We start from the raw sequence: 12,005 nt of genomic DNA, 5'->3' as shown, positions 1-12,005 counted from the left end.
TTATTATTATTATTATTGTGGCAGATCGTTGACATATAACAAGAAGAATGGCATATTAAGAACCAACCCTCGAGACACTCCAATGTTCACTTATTGAGATTTTCAAACAGAACTCTTGTAATCATTTTTGACCTTTTCATCATATAAGATTCAATCAAATTTACCTGTGATATAATCTGAAAAACATTCAGTTGGTTCCGCCAAAAATAATAACTGTCAATTGTGAAAAAACATTTTTATTCCATTTGCCAATTACCAGAGCACACTCCCTTTTTTGATACTTCGAACGTAGGGATTCAGTTACTTGATAACTTCTTGTTTTTCTGGATAATTATTTTCCAAAGTTTTCCTTCTCGTCGGAGTGAATTATCCAGGTCAAAGTGTGGTTCGGCAGTTCTCTTTATAACAGAAGATCACGTAAAAGCCAATCTGTAAAAACGTGGGTTTATGACGCGGCTGCCGCTTCTCTTCTGAAAAATTAATTCAATACAGCATGGTTGTCGCACGTAAAAATAAATGTTGAAGGTGAGGTGGCCTATCATTGTGTTTCTCGGGCTCGAAGGCCTTCAATTTCTTCTTTTCATAGTTCACCATAATGAATTCATCAATTTTATATCAACTTGTTTTGCTGGTCAGTTTGAAATATCAAATTTTCTGTCCATTTGTTGTGTGAACAGTCTGAAAATATACCTAGATATTTTTTGTTTGTTTGTTTTGTTTGTCATAACGAAAATGAAACTGAACACGAGGAAAAATATTTCATAACTCTTTGAAAAACTTTGTAGGTTATTCAAAGATGTTTCCTACAGATATAAACGTGAAGATATGCATCTAAACCAGCCTTATTTCATCAAAATAAAATATCAAAGGAACGAAGTTTTTTTCATCAATTATAGCGTTCAGAATGTGGTGAAATTTGTCATATTGGTACATTATTATAAGATTATGAACTAGTTGAATTTTCAGAGGTCAACAGAGAACTGAAAAGATATTATAATCGAGAACTTTTTGCTTTTTCATTTGTCTATTATGGGACTTCACAGAGTTCATTTTGCAAAATGTGCCGTTCAGGTTTCAATAAGAAAAGTATCAATGAGAAGCTGGATGGAAAATGAGAATTGTTTTTATACCACTTTGTTTTTGGTACTAACGTAACAGCAGTTTGGTCCTACAAGGACATCTTGAAACTAATACAATATCCAAACTAAAAGAAATGTTATCACATTTCTTCTGATTTGTATTGTTTAGACATGTTCATTTTATTCATAGCTCCTTTCACTAATAATGCTTCCTAATGACATTTTTGAGAATAATGAGCCGTTTATATTTATTGGGAAGAAAATTGGTCCCAAGACTCTACCTTGGGGTATTCCCTAGTTGATAGCTCCTTCTCCACTTATAACATCGTTGGTTTTCATCACCTGACTTCCATCAGAAATGTAAGTAGTGAGTTTCTTGTTCGGTTTTTCACGAAACAAAATTTCGACTTTACAAAAACTACAAAATCGTGGAATGAGAGTCATATTAAAATGTAATCATTATACAAGCATGAAGTTTATGCTCGACGCATTACAATGGTTATCAATACAAGAAAGGTTCTATAGATCAGCAATGATATTTATTTTTAAGACTATTAATAATATGTTACCATCTTATTTTGATGAATTCATTATTTATCGTGATAGTACTCACAACTACGAGACAAGATATAGTTATCTTTTTCACTTTCCAAGATGCAAATTAACCAGCTCAATGAAAATATTGTTTTGTAAAGGTTTAAACCATTTTAATAAGCTACCAAGAGACATAAAACAAAGCGAAAGTATTTATATATTTAAATCTAAACTAAACAACTATATTAAAACAAACACAATTTTGTAGGAAAAGACTCAATGATGCAAAACATCAGTAGTCTTAAACCTTAACATTTATTATCATGTATCAGTATGTTTTAAATTGTTTGTATAGTCTTATCTAAGTTAGTTAACTTTAAATTTTATTTCCTTTTTTATTTCATTTCTCGACATTGTTAGGTTACAGTCATATGTATGGTTCTAGTTATTAGTTATTATTATTGTTGGTTAAGGACATATTATTATTGTTTACTGATTATTGTTATTATTGTATGTATATTAGGATTTCCTAAATAAACGTATTCATTCATTCATCATGTCTGTCGTAGTGCATGAACTTCCATGTATTCTGTTCAAAAAGGAAGCTTTCCTTACGTGCAATAAATAAGGAACTGCAGTAACGTATACAGTGTGTCCAAGATAAGGATCCTAAGCATGGGAATCTCAGTACCTGTTGGAGATACAGCTTAGGTTAAATCAGGAAAAAGTTGTGTACTTTAAAGCTTATTTACATGCCGTTTATAAACTTGAAGAATTTTCATGGCCTGCTGAGATATTTGGGAAAAACGAGAATTTGACAATATCAATTTTATTTTTTTCTAACTTTATTTGAAAAGATATCAAAAAACGAATAATACTTTTTCATTGGCACTTTTAAGCTACTACACGATGGTATTTTTAGATTTTATATCCGACGTTTCGTTTTCAAGAAACCATCATCAACTTTATTTTTTTATATGACCCGAAACAAAAGTACACCCTGTATCTGATTCCATTTTTTATTATGAATTCAACGATGTATCACATGCCATTGTTTTCTTCTTAGTTTAAAGGAAAATTACATTTTTTCCATTTTTAAAAAAATTTTTAAGTAGGCGTTGCAAACATATGCTTTGACGTAAATACCTGTCACCGAGCCTGTCAAATATTATTTATTTACACGATAAAATAGTAATTGTCGTTGTTGTTAGCCTGTTTGTCGAGTTGTTGTTTTTAGAGTTATTGTTACTGTTGTCGTTATTATTGTTTATTGTTGAATAGATAATATTGTGTTATTATCGTCGAATATGCCGGGTGAGCATTATAGTCATGAAGAAAAGTTTGACATGCTAACGTGCTACATTTTGTGCCACAAAAATACTGTAAATACAGCAGCAATGTATCTTAATACATATCCAGAAAGAAAGTAGCCATGTAAGTCCATTTTCTTAGAGCTGGCTCGAAATTTAAAAGAATATGGTTCATTCAAAAAGCCTGTTTCATCTCGAAAAAAGGAATCTTCAGAAGAAGCCCGAAATAATGTTTTACAAGCAGTTGTTGAGAACCCTGAAATATCAACTAGGCAAATCGAAAATAATGTAGGAGTAGCCAAATCCACAGCTCAATTTATTTTGCGTAAAAATAGATATCACCCCTATAAATTTAGGATTTGCCAAGGACTTAAACCAGGGGATTTCGAACGGCGCCAAAATTTTTGCGAATGGTATACACGCGCGTGTGAAGAAGATTATAATTTCCCTTCAAAAATAATATGGTCCGACGAAAGTATGGTCACTAATAATGGTATCTTCAACCGCCGCAATACGCATTACTGGGCTCAGCAAAATCCGCGTGTTGAGAAAATATCAAGACATCAAGAACGTTTTGGATTTAATATGTGGTGTGCAATTTTAGGAACTGAAATACTAGGTCCGTTTTTTTTACTATAATTCTTTGACCGCCGAACGATACCATTATTTATTGCAAAACTATGTAGAAGACTGTTTAGATAATTTACCTCTGGCACAGGTCAATAACTGTTGGTTTCAACAAGACGGTGCTCCTGCACATAATTCTAGACAAGTTCGAGAGTATCTTTCGCAGCGATTTCCTGGAAGGTGGATTGGAACCTTTAGTGAAGTGTCTTGGCCAGCGCGATCCCCTGACTTAACTCCTCTGGACTTCTTCATATGGGGTTTTATTAAAAATCCGGGTTTACCAACATTCTTTTGAAACTGAACAGCAGTTACGAGAATGTGTAACTGTCGCATTTAACAGTATTACACCAGAGATGTTACGTGATGTTTTGAGTTCTACAGTTAGAAGATCATACTTATGTTTGGAAAATAACGGAAACCTGTTTGAACACCTCCTTTGAAATAAATAAAAAATGCGTTAATTTCTTTGTTGTTTTCATTACTTTAAAAAATCATTATTAATCTACTTAAAAATACATTTTAAAAATAGAAAAAATGCAATTTTCCCTTAAAATAAAAAGAAAACAATGGCATGTGTTACATCGTTGAATTCGTAATAAAAAATGGAATCAGACACAGGGTGTAATTTTTTTTCGGGCTATTTAAAAAAATTAAGTTGATGATGGTTTTTTGAAAACGAAACGTCGGATATAAAAACTAAAAATACCATCGTGTAGTACCTTGAAAGTGCCAATGAAAAAGTGTTATTCGTTTTTTGATACCTTCTCAAATAAAGTCAGAAAAAAATAAAATTGATATTGTCAAATTCTCGTTTTTCCCAAATATCTCAGCAGGCCATGAAAATTCTTCAAGTTTCTAAACGGCATGTAAATAAGCTTCAAAGAACACAACTTTTTATTAATTCAACTTAAGCTGTATCTCCAACAGGTATTGAGATTCCCATGCTTAGGATCCTTATCTTGGACACACTGTATATATATTTTCTGACTGATTAAAACTTTTGTAAATTGTTCCCCATTATTCCACTACGTATTACATGTATGAACAACAAACCTCAAATCCCCCTCTGAATAGAGGATCTACCGTGATTGTAGGTACGCAGGGCATTCCGAGGACTTTTAGTTAATTTAGATATTCACATTGTAATTACGTTTCCAACAGTTGTGAACAAGAGCCTTGAACAAACTCGAAGTTGGTTAATTTCGAGAATATCTCTGAACAGCAAAGCTCTGCGATACGATTGTACTCTTTGTGTGTCTCCGGAATGGTAGACCAGATCCATTGTTACATTAGGAGTGAGGCTGATGTCAATCTTCGAGCATTTCGCCTTTTTGGATTAGATATTCGATAGAAGAACTTCGAAAAGTTGATGACAGAGAGGGTATGATCTTGCTACTCCGCAACCTTCGTCATTGCTCGCATTCTTAATGAGTGGAACGTGGAAGTGGTTTACCAAATTAACTTGATCGATTCAACAGATGATGGGTAACCCTGAAGACAACATTTTGAAGAATGAAAAGTGGGAGACTGTGATAGAACTACATTGGTCAGGCTAAGAGATCTATTGGAACTAGTTTCAAGGAACATGCAGCACATAGATTTTAAAGAACAAGTAATTGTACTGTCGCTCGATAATCCTTTGAAGAACGGTCACAGAATTAAGGAAAACTGTTGAAAATTGTTGAGATCAGTGCAGGACACTAGATTTTTCAATGCTTTCGAAAGTCAAGAAATAGCGAAATATGGCATTATAACAATTGGAAGTGATTAAGGTTGTGACCCTATCTTTCATGTAATACAAAACTTATAATAGATTTACTCGAAAGATAGGCACAATGCGTACGGCAGCTCTTCGTCGGTATGCACTATGGATTTCGTTCAAAGAAAATTTTCTGTATCATGAAATTTCAGCAATTGAATATTTTGTTTTATAAAGATTCAAGTTGAGCGCCACACAGTCAATAAAATGAATGGATACATGATCTGGTCGACTGTGAAACCAAATCTAATCAAATTTAGTTCTTTAAACCACGGCAATGAAATGAAACTATAAAAATCAGATATTCTGAAGGTACTTGACATTCACAAAATATTGGCTGGTAAATTGAATACGGGTAGAAATCAAAATCTGAATGTACTCCAAATTTGCCATTTAATCATGTGTAAAACAAATTGTAATAATCCAATAATGATCATAGTACGCTTTCATTTACCTAAGGATAGTCCAGGTAAAAATATCAGGAAAATTATTACTTATAAGATTCCTGTCATAAAATAACTATTAGGAATGGTATTAAAATTACCTCACCAGAGTATACTCAGTTCAGGTTTACATTATGAATGAATTAACTCAAAATTCAATAATTGTATCATGTTAATAAAACAGTATTTCTGAAGCAAAAAGTTGTGATTTTCGAAAAAAAATGAGTCAAATGTAAGTAATATTTGCCTGTCAGTTTCTCGTCGAGCAGTAGCTGCAGTTTTCTTCGATCAGGAACGGGACAGACTTGGAGCATGTACTCTTCTAATAATTAATATGGACTTAGACTATCTTGTGGACGTAGACAATAACATTTATCGGACTGGACGAATGAAAAACCCACCATTCGGTATATTAACTGAAAATCTATTCCGTAAAGCAACCAGAGAAAGAAGTCCTTGTTTTTCCCTCTTTAATGATTCCAAGCAAATTCTGTAGAGGCTCTTCAGCAGAAAAACTATTGTAAAAAGTCTCCAATACTAAAACCCTAAAAAAACAATTTCCATAATGGAAATTCATTCAAAAGTTCGATTCACTAAAAGGTGAATCTCATACGCAATTGAAAGGTTCGAAATGAATTTTCATACCTTCTTAAATGAAGGGTTCCGTTAACCAATAAAATCACGAATAACGTCTTCAAGGAAATGGCGTCGCTCGTTCTAGAAAAGTGGTTGTGACCCAGTAGAATCCTCAGGAAGTGCAACCTTTTATGGAACTCTCAAAATGTATACATGAAACTATATCCGAAACGATATCGTTCTAGTTCTTGAAAATGGACCACACGGCTCACCACTCAACAAATCCCCTCTCGAGATTCTCCTTCATCACTCCTTTCCAAAAATAAACACCACTCCTTCCGTTCTCCTAATCAAGAATCACCTACAGCGCAAGTCTATTCTGAGGAATTCACCCAAATAATTTTGGCAACATCTCATTCCCGACTTTCGGTTTAACGGAAATAGAAAATCTACCTCGAAGGGATCCGAATGAATCGGTCGGTCCTATTGGAAAAAAACTTAACAATCTGTACCAGAAACTAAATACCATATGTGTAATGAGAAGCGAAAATCCTAGCGAGGCAAAAGGTGTAAATTGGATTGCCTACTCCTCAGAAACTTTCTTTAAAATCAATTAGGATTACCTCCGGTGAAATGAAAATTAAATGAAAAGTACAGTAGGTTTTTATAAACGCTACAAGGTCTCAATCTGAACAGCCCATTTTTAATCTTCATATGAATGGTCCTGTTGAAATTGTACCTCGTTAAATATAACTTAAGACCGCAGTACTAGAGTAGGTGCACGTGCAACTATCCGAATCTGAAGATTTTCATCGTTTCCAAGCGATTGACTACCATATTTCGTCAATCCAGGTGATGAAATTTGAAATAACAGTACGATTGCAACAGATTTTCATTCCATCAAGAAGACCAGAAGATATACTATCAAAATCAACATATTGAAACCACACTGAAATGATAGTAATGTCTGTGGCCTTGGTCGATTACCCCAAGTTGGGTCATCATGTTTTTTTGAAATCCTTTGCATACTCAATGATACCTTACGAATGAAAAATCTTAGTGACCAACGAAGAAATGAGGCCATCGAGATTCTACCTACGGACAAAAAGAATGGCAACTGTTGCATTGGTATCGACCTCTACAAACAGAAAATTGAATATGACATCATAAGAAGCGGTACAGGAAATTCACTGCATCGACGTGAAGGAAGATGCAGTGAATCACTGAGGTTTGTGTCTGGTAGTGCTACTTTCAGCTGTAGCATTGGCTATTGAAGAAGCCCGCAAGGAATCCCGAGAAGAATGGTGAGAAAACGCTGGCGACGGAGCAATAGGTTTACAACTTAGTAAAGTACTCGCCACCAATATTACTCAACTTCTACTGCTACAAAAATATGAGGAAATTCTTGGGTTTCTTCGGAAACACCTGAAACTTCGACTGATCGATGCATCTGACCTCCATTCAGATACCTTCAGCAGGAGACCATCATTCTGATTTTTTTGGCAGCATCAGCATATGTGGCCTCAGCTTATATCCAGGTGGTTGATGACAAGTGGGGCGTTTATTTCTACTATTCATTTCGCACCTCCGAACAGATGAGATTGATAGTCATCAACCATTGAATGATATTTTCATGATGAAGTTTTGTGATTTGGTTGACATGATTGACCTTTGAAAGAAGAAGGAAAAACTGGTGGACCAACGATATGGGTTCCTACATTTCCTGTCCCAACATTAACCTATTCAGGGTATTGCGTGTGTTCTTTTCTCATCCAGTGAGGATTTTTCGTTGACTTGTAGCGGAAATTTTGCTGAATTTTGCCGTTAAAAGACATGTTCTGGCTTATTTCTTCTAGTAACACTGTAGACCCTGATATGATGCATAGTTATAGGGCAAAACTAAAAAATCAAAGATTGAAAATCAAACAAGGAAAGACCAACTATTATAATGGAAAAATATATGACTCCAACAATAAAACTAAACAAGTATGGCCTATCATAAATAATGAACTTGAGAAAAAAACTAAAAATGAAAATCCAGCATGTATAGCTTTGAAATATAACAATCAAGAAATTGAAGATCGACATACGGTTGCAGATTTGTTTGCTAGGCATTTCTCTTCAGCGGCTGCAACAGCAATTTCGGATCATTTCAGATGTAACTTAATTCTACCATGTACTTTTGCCAAGAATATTTTCGTTCAAAATGAATTCGATCTCTCAGAAATTTCACCGCTTGAAGTTTTGAAAACTTTAGATAATATGAGGAACGAAAATTCAGCTGGTATCGATGATATGTCTATTGTTATTGTAAAGCAAATTATTGATATAATTATTGAACCATTAGTTTTTTTGCTTAACCAGTCCTATTATGGGGTTTTTTTCCCCAGATGAATTGAAGAGGGCTCTTGTCTTTTCACTGCACAAAAAAGGTCGGAAAACAGAAATTGACAATTATAGGCAGATTTTGTTGATTTCATCCTTTTCAAAACTCTTTGAGAAAATAATAGGTAATAGAATTTGGATGTATATTGAACAAAATGACCTATTCTGTAATAATCAACATGGTTTTAGGAAGAGTAAATCAATTGAATCTGCATCTTATCAACTATTGAGCTATATTTATGCACAAGTGGATAATAATAACCTTTTTTTTTCACTTTTTTTTAGATCTATCAAAAGCATTCGATACTGTTTCTTCCAAATTTCTATTGAAAAAATTACTAGTAATGGGCTTTCCCAATAATGTATTGAGTTGGATAGAATCGTACATGGAAAACCGTAGTTTGGTGGTTGAATGTAATGGAATTACATCAGTTCCTTATGATGTGAAGCTAGGTGTTCCACAAGGTCTGTTCTGGGTCCATTGTTATTCTTGACTTTTATCAATGACTTGCCTGAATTCATATCAGATTGTCACATAACTATGTACGCTGACGATACTACAATCACTGTTTCTGGAAAAAATGAGGATGAATTATCGATAAAAATTAAGTTAGTTATTGACGAATTCAGTAGTTGGTGTCAACGTAACCAACTGATTTTAAGTCAGTGCTGATGAAAACATTTGTTAGGAGGGATTTCTTTTGTAATTTGGTCACTTTGAATGACATAAAAATATCAAAAGAAGTTGATTTTCTTGGAACTGTTTTAGATGACAATCTCACCTGGAGAAGTCACATACAAAAAGTGTGCAGTAAACTCAATTCAGCTTATTATTCGATCAAACAGTTAAAACATTGTTTAGATAGGTTTGGTTCACTAAATGTTTACTTTGCGAATGCATACTCCCACATTAGTTTCGACATAATGGCTTGGGGATGTGCAAAGGAATTTTCTAGAGTTTTCATCTCTCAAAAACGACTGATAAGATTGATATTCAACCTTGGGTACCAAGAAAGTTGTAGACCCGATTTCAAAAGAGAACGCTTGTTGACTGCACCCGCAATTTATATAATGAAATGTGTCATTTTTGTGCACTGGAACCTTGACTTGTATATAACGAACTTGAGCATTCACGGTCGTGATACCCGCCATGCTACTGCTCTGAGGGTCCCTTCACATAACAGTGATCATTTCAACAGAACAGACTGCCACTTTCTATAAAGAGGTTGAATTCTTAAACTTTGTTCAGTAAGAAAGTTATAAACTTAATACTGAACAAATTTTACTACAGTCACAAGGAATATTTAGAGGAATCTTTCACAGAAGAATAATAAGATATATAATCGTTCCAAATTTTCACTTGCTGTTTTGCTTTAGTTTCAGTGTTCTGACTGACGATTTTATCGTTTTTTTTAAATATGTGTGTACATGTTTGTAAATATATATATATATATATATATATATATATATATATATATATATATGTAAATATATACATATGTATATTCATTTGACTACGGCAAGCAAAATTGCCACATTTTTTATTCATTTTTTGATTAGCATTTTATACATCTATATGTACCTATACCTTTGTATATGCAAATATTAATTTTTATTTAAGCTTTGATTCCATAATTTTATTCATAAGTGGCGTATTGTTTTTTGTAATTAATCATTGAGCTACCATATATACGCTATGTGTCACAAATGATGAATAAATATTATTATTATTATTATTATTAGCATGACTGTTAAGAGACAAATTACACTTATCAGAAAACATAACGTCTTCCAATCGGATGATATTGTTATCCAACATGTCCTTCATTTGCTCACAAAAATAAGTTCTTTCATCAAACTCGTCTTCCATAAGCTCCTGAGTAGGTATCATTTTATAGGATGCATTTTCTTTTCTTCTAATATGTTCACTATCAATGTATGGCTAACATTGAATGTAGCGGATGCATGTCTGCTCGATGTAAGTGGGTTTTCTTCTAACAAGTTCATAACACGTTGCATTGGAGCTACATTTTTTATCTGTTTCACATGACCATGCTCGCGAAACTGCTTCTTTATTTTACTTATTGTTACTTCAGATATGGGCGGTAAATAAGAAAATTTCTCATAAAATAGGCGAGCTACTATTTGTAAAACTATTTGTAAAATTGTTATTTCATGCATTTCCGTTAATCTAACCATTAGTCAGACATGAAGTTAATGAACTTGATACTTAAATTAAAATACTGACAAGTAATGGTGTAACATACAAAACAAGTTGACAAGGCGTTTTAAACTAATATCCCCACGGAAATTATTTACAGTTTTTCACAGGATACTATCAAAAAGAACTTCGCTTTGGGAAAGAAAGTTTTTGGCTTTCTACTACTCCATCTGATACAAAAAAAGGGATGAGAGAATCTTCCAAAGAAAGGAAGGAAGTAATCAATTTGAAACTCTATACATGAATGTGTAGATCACGCAAAGAAGTAACTTTCAAACTGAAAGAAAGTCCTCCTGAAACAGCTACTTTCATATAAACATTGAATTACACGAAAGAAAATAATTCTTTCGAAACAAATACTTCTATATGAACACTGAATTATACAGAACATACTTTTCTCTACTTAGTTTGTATTTCAAACATTTGTTGTGGCATAAGAATCAGATATCATTCACATGAGTTCTACTTTGAATGAATGGTAATAAATTGTAGAACACTGTCATCCTCACTGGTATACACCAATGTTTCGCCCTAAGACACTTGCCCTAAGGCTCTTCAGTACCAAATTGGATAACATTATAGAAAATACATATATACCGTAACCGAAATAACGAATTTATTCCATTCGGTTTTTACACACTGTATGTAATGATGCCTATCCACAATTGTGAAACCATATTGTAACTGTGGAGAGGTAGAAATTGTGCCGGTACAAATGAGGAAGATTGTCATTTTCATTGGCAGCATCCATACAGAGCATAACATTTTAAATGACTGCTTACAAAGTGGCGAGAGTAATTTATGAATGATGCTTGTGAAAACTTCCAGCATGGTAGTTTACAAATTGTCGTGCCAAAAGCTACTAATGAATCAACAACTGATATATTCACTCAGTTTAACCTACATCACGTTGTTCAACTTTCCATGACATCGTGAACCCAAGAGCATGTAACAAAAGATTTCCTAAGTCCGTTAAAAAGATTTCAGTAAACTACGGCCTCATGTATCCTGTATGGATATTCACAAACAGAAGCTGACAAGCGAATCTCCGCAGAAAGCAAAAGAGCATGG

The 12,005-nt window shown here is 33.6% G+C and overlaps 1 protein-coding gene across 2 annotated transcripts in view; it reads right to left on the bottom strand.

Annotated features, from left to right (window-relative positions):
* The window catches only part of Ten-a (Teneurin-a transmembrane protein), a 928,723-nt gene that overhangs the window by 648,982 nt on the left and 267,736 nt on the right, over window positions 1-12,005 (bottom strand). The gene's annotated exons all lie outside the window — the stretch shown is intronic.

Source organism: Leptinotarsa decemlineata, unplaced genomic scaffold (genome assembly GCF_025532065.1).
Source record: "Leptinotarsa decemlineata unplaced genomic scaffold, Ldec_3_MD MMD2_tig00001621_RagTag_RagTag, whole genome shotgun sequence".
Classification (NCBI taxonomy): Eukaryota; Metazoa; Arthropoda; class Insecta; order Coleoptera; family Chrysomelidae; genus Leptinotarsa; species Leptinotarsa decemlineata.
The sequence above is the reverse complement of the archived record's forward strand: the minus strand, read 5'-3'. Positions and strand labels throughout refer to the sequence as shown.